Source organism: Anser brachyrhynchus (genome assembly GCF_964034855.1).
Source record: "Anser brachyrhynchus genome assembly, chromosome: 2".
NCBI classification, from domain to species: domain Eukaryota; kingdom Metazoa; phylum Chordata; class Aves; order Anseriformes; family Anatidae; genus Anser; species Anser brachyrhynchus.
This window is the reverse complement of record NC_137695.1, coordinates 92,432,964-92,443,563: the sequence shown is the minus strand read 5'-3', so window position 1 is coordinate 92,443,563 and position 10,600 is coordinate 92,432,964. Positions and strand designations below refer to the sequence as shown.

At 43.9% G+C, this 10,600-nt stretch overlaps 1 protein-coding gene across 6 annotated transcripts in view; it reads left to right on the top strand.

Annotated features, from left to right (window-relative positions):
• PTPN3 (protein tyrosine phosphatase non-receptor type 3) overlaps positions 1–10,600 on the top strand; it is a 167,352-nt gene that overhangs the window by 30,065 nt on the left and 126,687 nt on the right. For 2 of the 6 annotated variants that reach the window (XM_080583041.1, XM_080583039.1), the window contains exon 1: positions 8,877–9,034. The exons of 2 other annotated variants lie outside the window; for them this stretch is intronic. The gene's annotated coding sequence lies outside the window, so the exon portion shown is untranslated. Of the gene's footprint in view, positions 1–8,876; positions 9,035–9,362; positions 9,473–10,600 lie in introns of those variants that run through there. 2 more of the 6 variants (XM_080583040.1, XM_080583042.1) reach the window with 2 other exon arrangements.

The window sequence follows — 10,600 nt, the reverse complement described above, 5'->3', positions numbered from 1 at the left end:
CATTTCTTTTCATTTCTTTCATTTCTTTTCTTTCTATTCTTTCTTTTCTCTTTTGAATAGATATGAAAACTTAAGATATGTTTCAATAACAAACACATCAGTTTATACAGCCTTATCATGACAAAACATCTTTATGCATAAGCATCAGCAATGAGATCAGCTCTGCTTTGAAAACAGTTTTGTTAGCTATCTATCGGGCTTTACAGAGAGAGTAATGTTACCAGCGGAAGTGTGGCGGTGAAGTCATATTTGTAATTCTAGCATTATAAAAGTCCCATACGGAGTGGAAGGCACGAAAGGGAGAACATGTGATGGTGCTATACACAGGTTTATTTACAGAAACAAAGCCTGAGGTAGTTAGCCAAAGCTACCCAAACTGCTCAGATTGGCAAGCTAGCGCCACACAGGAAACACAGGTGTCTGAGCACTGAAAACTGCAGTTCCTAGCAAGGCTTGATTGCCAGTGGCATTCCAAAACCTGCTTACTTCCTAGACTCCCTGACTTTAAGAACAGCAAAACATCTGTATGTGATCCTTCAAAGACCAGCAAAAACCTCCCCCACCACCCTGGGGATTGCAGAGCTGTTAGATGTCACCCTTACCACAGGTTTAGTCTAGAAATGCTGCATTTGATCCTCGACTGGGAAAGTAGAAAACACTGACTGGCTTCTTTCTCTAACTGAAGCAATTAAAAAAAATGTTTCTTGGGTACCTGACCACTCTGGGGAATGTCTTGCTCTGCTTGGAGTAATCAGGAATGAGGGTTTGGGACTGCAGTGTCAAGACATGGACAATAAATCTTCTTACTCTGGAAAGGAATGATCAATCTGAGGATCCAAAGTATGGACCTAGGAGTGCAAAATGGCAGCAAAGTGCTTCCTTCCCTTGGCCCACTTTGTAGAAAAAGGAAATAGAAACATTCATGGCAGAGTAAAGATGAGCAAGCCAAAACTGGCCAGTATTTTAGAAGGGTTAAAGAATACCTCTAGAGATACTTTTGTGACAAAGAGTATGTGGCACTCCAATCTATATCCTCCAAAATTCAGTCCCTTGAGGCCCTTACTTTTTCTTGCACCAGAACAAAAAACTTTGAGCTGAAAAAATCCCTTTCCCCTTCCTTACTATTTTTTGCTTTCAGAAACTGTACTAAAAAGTCTTTTCTTAGCACAGCACCAATTTTCCCTAATTAATCCTGCAAAAAGCATAAGTTGGGGCTGTAAGTGATTGACAATGGTAAGTAATATTGTGCTGCGCTACCAAAATATGCAGGTGGGCAAATGTGGGGAGAGGACAAGTAAGAGCTTTTGTAAAATGTATGGACAAGTATGATGAAAAATATCCACAAACTTATTCTGTGGTCTTGAATTTCAGGAAAACAAACAAAAACCATAACAAAAAAAAAAAGGAAAGAAAACCTTCCAGTATATGCTTTGCATCATTTTTTTAAATGATTTTTACCCGATAGTCTAAATTTGTACTCAAACCCATGTAATCCTCTCCAGTAGAAAGAAACCAGTATATAAATGTTTTGTGTGATGTTCATCCTCTCAGGAAAATATATTGGAGAACTGGGAAATATTTAATGTGACCCTATAATTGGTATCTATTCCAGGAGAGCAGAATTATAAATCTGTGAGTGATTCTAACACTGATATTTCCCAATTTGTGGTTGCATGTCTCTGCAAGCCGCATGTTCTCTTTTAATGCTTCTCTTCTATGTGTGCAATCCAAGGAATGACAATAGCCCTCACAGAGTTTCAGACCACGATAAGTCAGGTTAAGTATGAAAGGCATGTAAGGCCAGATACAATGTGGGTTTTCAGAAAGATTAGAGAGAGTGAGACTTGGACTAAATTTAAAACTCCTGCATTATAACCCTTAGTGTTTGCATGGCAGCTAACCAGACTGCCTGATTTTGATAACGCTGTCTCTACGTACCTTGATTTGCACTCCTGCAGTCACTCATATCTGCACGAGTAGGGCTATGAAACCTCGACTCAAGAAGTAGGTGAACCTAATTAGAACCCAGAAGTATGGCACATCAATCCTATTTGTGTTCAAGGGCACGCTTCCGGGAAATAAATACATCCCGAGTGGACAGAGGTGCCTCCCTGGAGCACCTGGGGCTGAGATGTGAGACTTAGCAGGTATCCACGTACGTAGCACTTCCACCGCTGGCATCGGCATCTCTCTGCTGAATATGTTGACTAAGCATTCTCAGTTCAGCGTGCTGGCAGCTTTCCAGCATGACACGAGCTGGAAAATGTCTCCTGTGTACTCTATTGAAACAGCCCAAAAGCTGCCTGTGGGAGTCCTGGTATTGCTCCAGAGGTGGGGATCTGGAAGTTCAGTGCTACAACATCCAGCTGTCGAGTCCTTTGACACAGACTGCTTTTTGTGCGTGTCACAACATATAGAGCCAGACAGTCATGTCAGAAAAATACAAGGTATCTTTGGATGGCTCGTAGCAAGAAAACCTCTCCAGTTGCTTTACACCTTTGAATACCCGGAATACAACTCTACATAGTTGCTGAAAGCTTATAGCTAAACTGAGAACTTCTCCTTCCAAAACAGGACCTCATTAATATTTTCACTGTATAGATTTTTATAATACTAGTCTGGAAATCAATTAATGTAGACAAGCTCTTGCCTTCTGATCCCCAGACTCTAGACCTAATTCTTTAGGGCTTCTCCCCTCGGGTGCACGATAACCCTGTGTGCTGCTGGACTGGAATGTGCTGAATAGGAAAACGCTGAGGCATTTGCACATTTCATTAACAACCTCTTAGAAGAAATATAGTTACGTGATTTTTTTTTCTTTCCATTACTTGTGATGTTCCGAAAGAAGCTGCTCTATTACTAATCTCCTGAAACATATGGTTTCCTTGTCGGGGGTGGAGAGCGGGTGGGAAGAGGGAGCTGATTTTTTTTCCATTTCTGAAAGCATTAATGAACACTGCTGTATGATAACACAGGCAAAGGAAGGCTATTTGTGCCGTTTATGTAGGATGCCAAATAACACAGAAACTCTCGTGTCATTAGTTGGTCTATAAGCCATCTGTTGGAAGGTGCTTTTGGTTTTCACGATGGTCACAACAGCATTGCTGGCAATGCAGCAAGAACAGTTGCCCAGTTAAACTCTCTGGGCACTCAGGAAAATAGCAAGTGTGGAGTTGTTTTGCTTTTGCTTTTCTAAAGAAAGCCTTATTACAGTAAATGTGCATGTAACAAATTAGGAGACTGATTCAACTCCTCTTAAATGGAATGATTTGATGGGAAATCAAGCAGCAGCAAAGCACGGTGATCTGATGGCACCCAAGTTAGGTTTGGCATACTTTGCCATGTAAATCAGAATGCTAAAATAAGATTTAGGTTTTTTTTTTCCCTCTAGGGGACACATCAAGTCTCCTCATTAAGGCTTGTTGGTTGTCTGCTAAATTCAGAGCAGCATTTCCCAAGGAATTAGGTAAGGGACCTGTGTTAAGTTTAAAGACATTTATCCAGCTTGTTTATATACACGTGAACCAGGAAACCAAATAAAGAGAAGGGAATTATTCAATACAGGAGAACAAGGACAAAGTATTGCAGCTTACAATGTTCTGAGTTCACTTAAATATCAGGCTTTTCAAAAGAGTGTAAATAGTGCTGTTTTACTTTGGTCTGCAGCACAGTGTCTATTCCAAAGCTGACATACTTGTCCCTCCCTTTAAAGCTGAGCTCGTACTTCACATTAAAGCTGACACGACTAGTCCAAAATTAAAATGGACAGCCAGATCAACAACATTCCCCACCTACATCATGCAAATCGATCAACCAGAATGACGAGAAAAGTGCCCAACACTCCCTAAAGGCTCAATCCCGTATCTTTCAAACTTCAATTAAGGCAGCTTTCTGCAATGTTCCATCTCAAATTCAAATGATACAAGAACCTAAATGATTCAAAATGATACAGAACCTAAAATGGGCTCCTGCTGTACTTTAAGGAGTGGTAATTTTGAAAGAAACAAAATACCTTTTACAGAAAATTAGCATAGGGCTACATTGTTTCTCTGGTGCAGCTGTATATATAAACTATATTCATTTACATAAGAGCCATTTAAATATGCTTTTCATGATTAATTGCCAAATGTAAAACATTTGCAAATTTTAGACAAAGCAAAAATTATCTGACACTTCTGTCCTATGAATTGCAATTTTTTAAGATTAAAAATATATAACCTGAAGTAGGGAAATACTGTTACAGGTGAATGCAAGAAAAATATACGGGTTAAAGCAATGTCTTCAGAATAATTACATATTACTGGTAACAGGAAATCACAGAGTGGCCATAAGGTGGAGTAAAGGAATAGCAAGCCAAAAAGATAATTCGAGATGTACGCTTCTCAGTGACAGAAAGGCTAATAGTCATGTAAATACGTATTTGTCATATTACTGATCAGATAAAGTGGAGATAAAAGTGATCACTTACTTTTTTGTATGTGCACACCCAAGAGAAATTTCCCAGCAATATATTTTAATCTGCAATGTTCTGCTTAAGTTTAAATGGTTGAGTTGATTGTGCTTTCACTGTTTCCCTTAGAGATATATTTCTTTACAGTCTGGAGCATTTTCACTGTTTAGGACTAAGCGAAACATTGTAGGTACACCCCCAGTGTCTGTGTTTTCACGTACTCTTCTGTTTGCTCAGGCAATCTTTCATGATGCACAGTTCATGAATCAGCACACAACATGACTTGCTTCATATGTGCCTGTAAGCTAATGCAGGCACATTTGACAGTCTCGGCTGAAGTGAGGGAGCAGGATAACATCCACAAAGACCTGGCAAGCATGTAAATTACTTTGGCCAGACGAGTTACTGCCTAATTGCTGAGCAATACTCCCTGCCTATGTATATACTGCTAGTCTGTATTGTCTCAAGCTGGCATTTTGGCGATTGTGGGAACTTACCTTAAGTCACTTAAGGTTTTTTTGGAAAGCTCACTGTTAGTGTATATGCTTGGAAAAGACTGAGACTTCAAAAGGTATCTATCTCCTAAAGTTGAGATAAGGACAGCTGTTAGAACCTGAGTGCCTCTGTGACCGGACTGAAGCTTAACCTGTGCATGCATACTGCAGATGTATCTATAAGGCAGACGTGACCGTAATGTCCAGAACTTGGATTGCCTAACATTTTCCTTAAAAAGACCCTATTTCAGTCACAGCTACTCCAGAGTTTAATTATTTAGGATGAAGTTTCCCATCATGAGCTTCTGCCTTAGGCTGAAGAGTTCAAGCAAGTGTAAGCCACAGCCTTTTCCAGGAAAAGAGTTAGGATAAAGAACTACTATCTAAAACCAAACAACCCCCCTCTTCATAAGTATCTATTGAGAGGCTTTAGCATGACCATGATTCGGATAGCAAGGAGTCTTTTGCTGATCTAAAGGAAATTCTTTAAAATTTGGCTGATTAGCTTCTGCAAATCTGTATCTATATGTATGTATGTATGTTTGTAAACATATATATATATTTACTTACTCTGGAGAGGCTTCCTGGGTTTGACAACACAAGCCTAAAGTCTAAAGGACTTTGCCTCCACAGGCCATACAAACAATGGACATGGGTTGAAAGAGGCTTCATGCAGTCCTTTTTTTTTTTCCTACTTGGTTCTAATATAGACTCAGACCTTAGATACAGGATGTTTAATTAAGCTGTACGTAAAACATGACATGAAAGAGGTTCTGCCGTTTGCCCATCTAGCTTGGTTTATATCTAGTAAGACTTCTTCTAACATGGAATTGTAATCTGCTTTGCTGTGAATGAAGCTGCTTGCACTACATCCCAATCCCAGTGGTCATGGAGAATACTGTACCAGTGCCCTGCTCATGTGCTGTAGATAACCAAAGACAGTTGTTTTGTTTTCTTGTGCCCATCCCTATCCTGTCCAGATCTTTAAATTTTCCTCACTAGCCTTCTTTTCTAAATCACTTACTCTTATTTCTTCCCCTTTAGGTTGTCCAAAATTGGATACTACATGTAGCAGAATCATTTTATACACCTCTTAAAACATGCTCTGGGATTCACTTCCACCTAAGTCATGCCCCAGCAGTGATCAGGACTTTTTCCTGCTCTACTTTCCCCAGCTACTGACACTGAGAAAAGAAAGCCAGTCTAAGCTGTGAAATGAGGCCATGGTTTCATGAACTCTCTGACGGGTGGCATAACCCAGCTATGCTGCTCAGCCTTCTTTTCTGCCTCAGCTTTTTACTGCGCTACACCTTTTTTCCTCACATCGCCACAAATGCAGGTGCAGCCATGTGGTGGACCTAACTGGAGAACTTGAATCAAAAGTAACACTACCCACAATTTTTTTCCTTACCGAGTTTTCATCAGTATGAGGTCCCTGGCCCCATTCAGCAGGTAGCTGCACAGCTGCTGTTGCCACAGCACTTCTGGGAGATGCTGCTAAGTCACTGCAGCAGGACTTTGTCCCTTGGATCGGTGACTCGGCCCATTCCTTCCAGGAGTAAACTGAATAGAGATTCAGGTTTTGTTTTTTTATTTAAATAAGTGTTCAGAGAATAAACACATGCAGGAAGAGTGATTTTTAAAACCGTCTCCTAGGTATCTTCAGTGGGCTGCTCAGCAGAAAGAGTAGCCATCCGGTTCGTAGGTGTTAACACGTGCAGTGAAGGCAGCTGTTGAGACATGCAGTGAATGGGAGGTGATCCTGAAAAAAACAGTGCTTATGTAATTACAGAATATAATGGCTCTGCTGTGAGAGGTGAAATTAATAGACAATCTTTATCTTAGGCAGTTATTAGGGACATGGCTTAGTGGGTGATATTGGTGGTAGTAGGATGGTTGGACCAGATGATCTTGGAGGTCTTTTCCAACCGTAATGATTCTCTGATTCTATGATTTTCATGCAATTAGAAATTTTTCCACGTTTGTTGATTGTGTGGTAGGAAAAAGAACTACAGGTAATGGATTTGTATTAAATTTAATCTAATTTAGCACTTTTTTAACAATAGAGGATGCACAGACAAATGTGTTCTTGAAACAGACATTTTGTTCTTAGGTGACATCACATGTGGTGGTAGAGATCATCTGCTGTTGGGACAAATTCATTATTGCTCCTACAGCAACCTGTGTGCAGAAGTCACAGCTTCTGCATTCCTTCTTCTTGTCTTTGCTCTTAATATATATAGGACTCTCTGCCTTTCCATACCACTGAGAAATTTGGGAACGTGCTTTCCAAGAACAGTTTTATACCCGTAAGTAATTGTGTGTAATAGAAAGCTGTTGTTTGTTCCCATTAAACCTGTGGGCGATGCTCTTACTCACTGGTAGGCCTGACTGTACTTGATACCACAGGTAGCAGTTTTAACATACAGGGAGACTGCGATCATTTACTTTCTTCCAGGTACAGCAGTGTAATTTCTGATGTTGCAATGAAGTAACTGTCTAGCTGTACAGTGTTAGTGCTACTGAAAACACAGGTATTTTATAAGTAGATTGAATGCTTAAGATATTTCATCTCTATAATTAATCATGATCATAATTTATAACTATGATTAGTCAGAAAGTATTAGCTATCATGCCACTAAATGTATGCTCTTAGATTTACATGGGACTATTTGGAGGGTGAGATGCAGTAACCTTTATTACAGAGAGCAGCAGCCTGGCCTTTGCCCACTTGTTAGCTGCGTTTATCTGTTAAATTGAACATTTTATTGCATTCCCCCTAAAGGAGGAGGTGATGACTACTGTTTACAAAGTACTTTGCCTGTTTGCAATATGCAAAGTATCAGTTTAAAGGAAGTTTAACTTCCTTCCACGACATGCAAAGTGTCGGAGGGCTCCAGCCCTCCGTGGCAGACGTGAGGTTCTGCTGGAAACATGCTGACCCAACGGGCTGGTCTGGGATGGGCTTCTTTGCAAACCCTGCCATTCTCAAGCTGAACACTTACACCCTAGAGGGATGTCAGGGAGTTAACAAATGAACTTACTCCTGCTTAGGGTCCCGTTCTCCTGCCTTCACTTCATTGGGGTGTTCTACCTTCAAGTTTCTTCATCCAAACTGGCCAGCAAAGTGGCATAAGGGGAATCACAGAATCACAGAACCACAGAATGGCCGAGGTTGGCAGGGACCTCTGGAGATCATCTAATCCAACCCCCCTGCCGAGCAGGATCACCTAGAGCACACTGCGCAGGACGGCATCCAGGCGGGTTTTGTGTATCTTCAGAGAAGGAGACCCCACAGCCTCTCTGGGCAGCCTGTGCCAGTGCTCTGTCACCCCCGTAGTAAAGAAATTCCCTTATATTCAGCCAGAACCTCCTGTGCTTCAGTTTGTGCCCGTTGCTTCTCGTCCTGTCACTGGGCACAACTGAAAAGAGACCGGCTCCATCCTCTCAACACCCTTCTCTCAGACATTTATACACATTGATGAGGTCTCCCCAGCTGGCTGAATAGGCAGCGCAGGGCCAGCAGGTTGCAACAGCTACGTTGCATTTTGGAAAACCACACCTCCATCGCAGGTGAATGTATACCCTGGGAAGGGAAATTTTGGAATTTGGAACAGTACAGGGATGTACAGGGGCAGTCAGATAACGCTTTTCTCTGGCACACCGCTGGTTTTCTCTGGTGCTGCCTCTTGCACAGAGCACCCTGCAGGTGCGTTAACAGCGAGGGCCGGGGCCACGCGCATTTTGGGGTCAGCTCTGCGGTGCCTCATCACTTCACCCCAGCCCTGCCACGAGGGCAAGGGCGAGCGCCTGGAAGTTTCCCCAAGCCTCTTCCCCGGAGGAGCAGCACCCGGTGCCGCCGGGCCGCCCTGCTCCCGCTAGGCGGCGGCAGCGGGCGGCCGCCCCGGCCCCCCCGGGCCCCTCCGGGCCCCGCTCCGCCCCGCTCCGCCCCGCGCAGGAGCCGGCGGTGGCGGCGGTGGCAGCGGCGGAGGCTCGGTGCCGGGCTGTCCGCACCTGCTCGCCTGGACTCGGGGGCCTCACCGGCGGCCTTCGGCGCCCCCTCAGCGAGCCGGGCGGCGGCGGGCGGCAGGTACCGGGCGGGGCGGGCGGAAGGCGGGCTGCGGGGAGGGCTGGCTGGCGCCGCCGGGGCGCCTCCGGCAGGGCAGGGCAGGGCAGGGCAGGGCGGGCGCTGTCCCCTCCTGCCTGCTTCGGGCGTCCCCGGCCCCTCCGAGGGCCGGCAGGGGCTCGGCCGCGGCTCCCGGAGCTGCCCTGCCCTGCCCGAGGGTCGGCGGCGGGGAGCCCGTGCCCGGGGCGTGCTGCGGGTGCTGGGCTCGGGAGCCGGCTCTGGTGCTCCTCGCCGTGCAAAGCAGCCGCTTTTGGGGGGTTTTCTTCTTTATATTCTTTTGTTTCTGTGCGAGGTGTTACTGCCCTAACACCCGTGCGACGGGGACCGGGACAAAGCGGTGGCTTCGGTGACACAGTGCGGGGACTGCTGCTCGGCCCGCTGAGCACGGCTTGGTGGGAGCAGGTATTGGGGAAGTACCGATTTGGTCTGCTCTTGGGGAGAAAAGTTATGTGCAAGTAACTTAATCTTTTTGCGGAGAGTAACTGTGCCTTTGCACTCGCTCTGGAGCGGAGCTGCGCTTGGGAAAAAAAAAAAAAGTAATCCGGCACCGATCAGTAGAAGCAGCAAATTATCCTTATTACCTGGGTGGTTTTGATCCTAAAGGGAACCGTTAGAGGAAAGGTTTGCTTAATCACCGTATCTGGAAAAACTCGCTACCGAAACACAAATACTAAATTTTTTATATTGCTGACATCCTCTGGCGCTGTCGTGTGGCAAGAAGGGCTTGATGGGCAGGTGACAAGCATTGAACGTGTCTCTGCTTTTTAGTTCTTAAAAAGAAAACTCAGTGCTCCTGGTATTTCTAAACACGCTTAACGGGAGCTCGTTTGAAGAAACAAGTGGCTTGGATAAGATTAATTTTGTTTCGTAAAGTGCTGGAATATTGCTGGCAACAGTTTCCTGGAGAAACTCTTAACACTTGTCATCGCCCCCTGTGATATAACTCGCGTTTATTACGTGTCCTTTATCACGTTTTATACGCATTCTGAGACTGGGCTCATGGTTTCAGAATTGAAATTTTGGGTAATATCACAGTGATATGTTGTACTTCACAGTAATTACTCTTTGCCCCTAAGCCTCCAAAATACTTTTAGTGCAAATTAAGACTGGCATAAGACTACAGTTACTTGTAATTTTACAGCATATACAGGAAGCTTCGTATATTATCGGTGTGTTTTATTGGTGTGTCAGTAACGATGCTTACTGCTAAAGATGATAACAAAACAGCTAGTGTGGTGGTAACATCCCTTTCCATGTGTTCGTTACTTGCCACGTGGTAGATCTTGTTTTCATCCACTCCAGTGATCTGAAACAGCAGATAATTTCTGAAGATCTTCGATGGTTTTTCTTAATAATCAAAACTGTAGGAGAAACGGTTGTCTGTACGTTTCTAAGCTATGACCTACTTTCTGTATTGATGGGTAAACAGCTTTGCACAGACACTGAAAGAGCAACCTTACGTAGGCACAATGGTGCAAGGGTTGCGTACAGAAGCCGTGAATGTTAAATTCTGCAAGGTGGACCAAATGC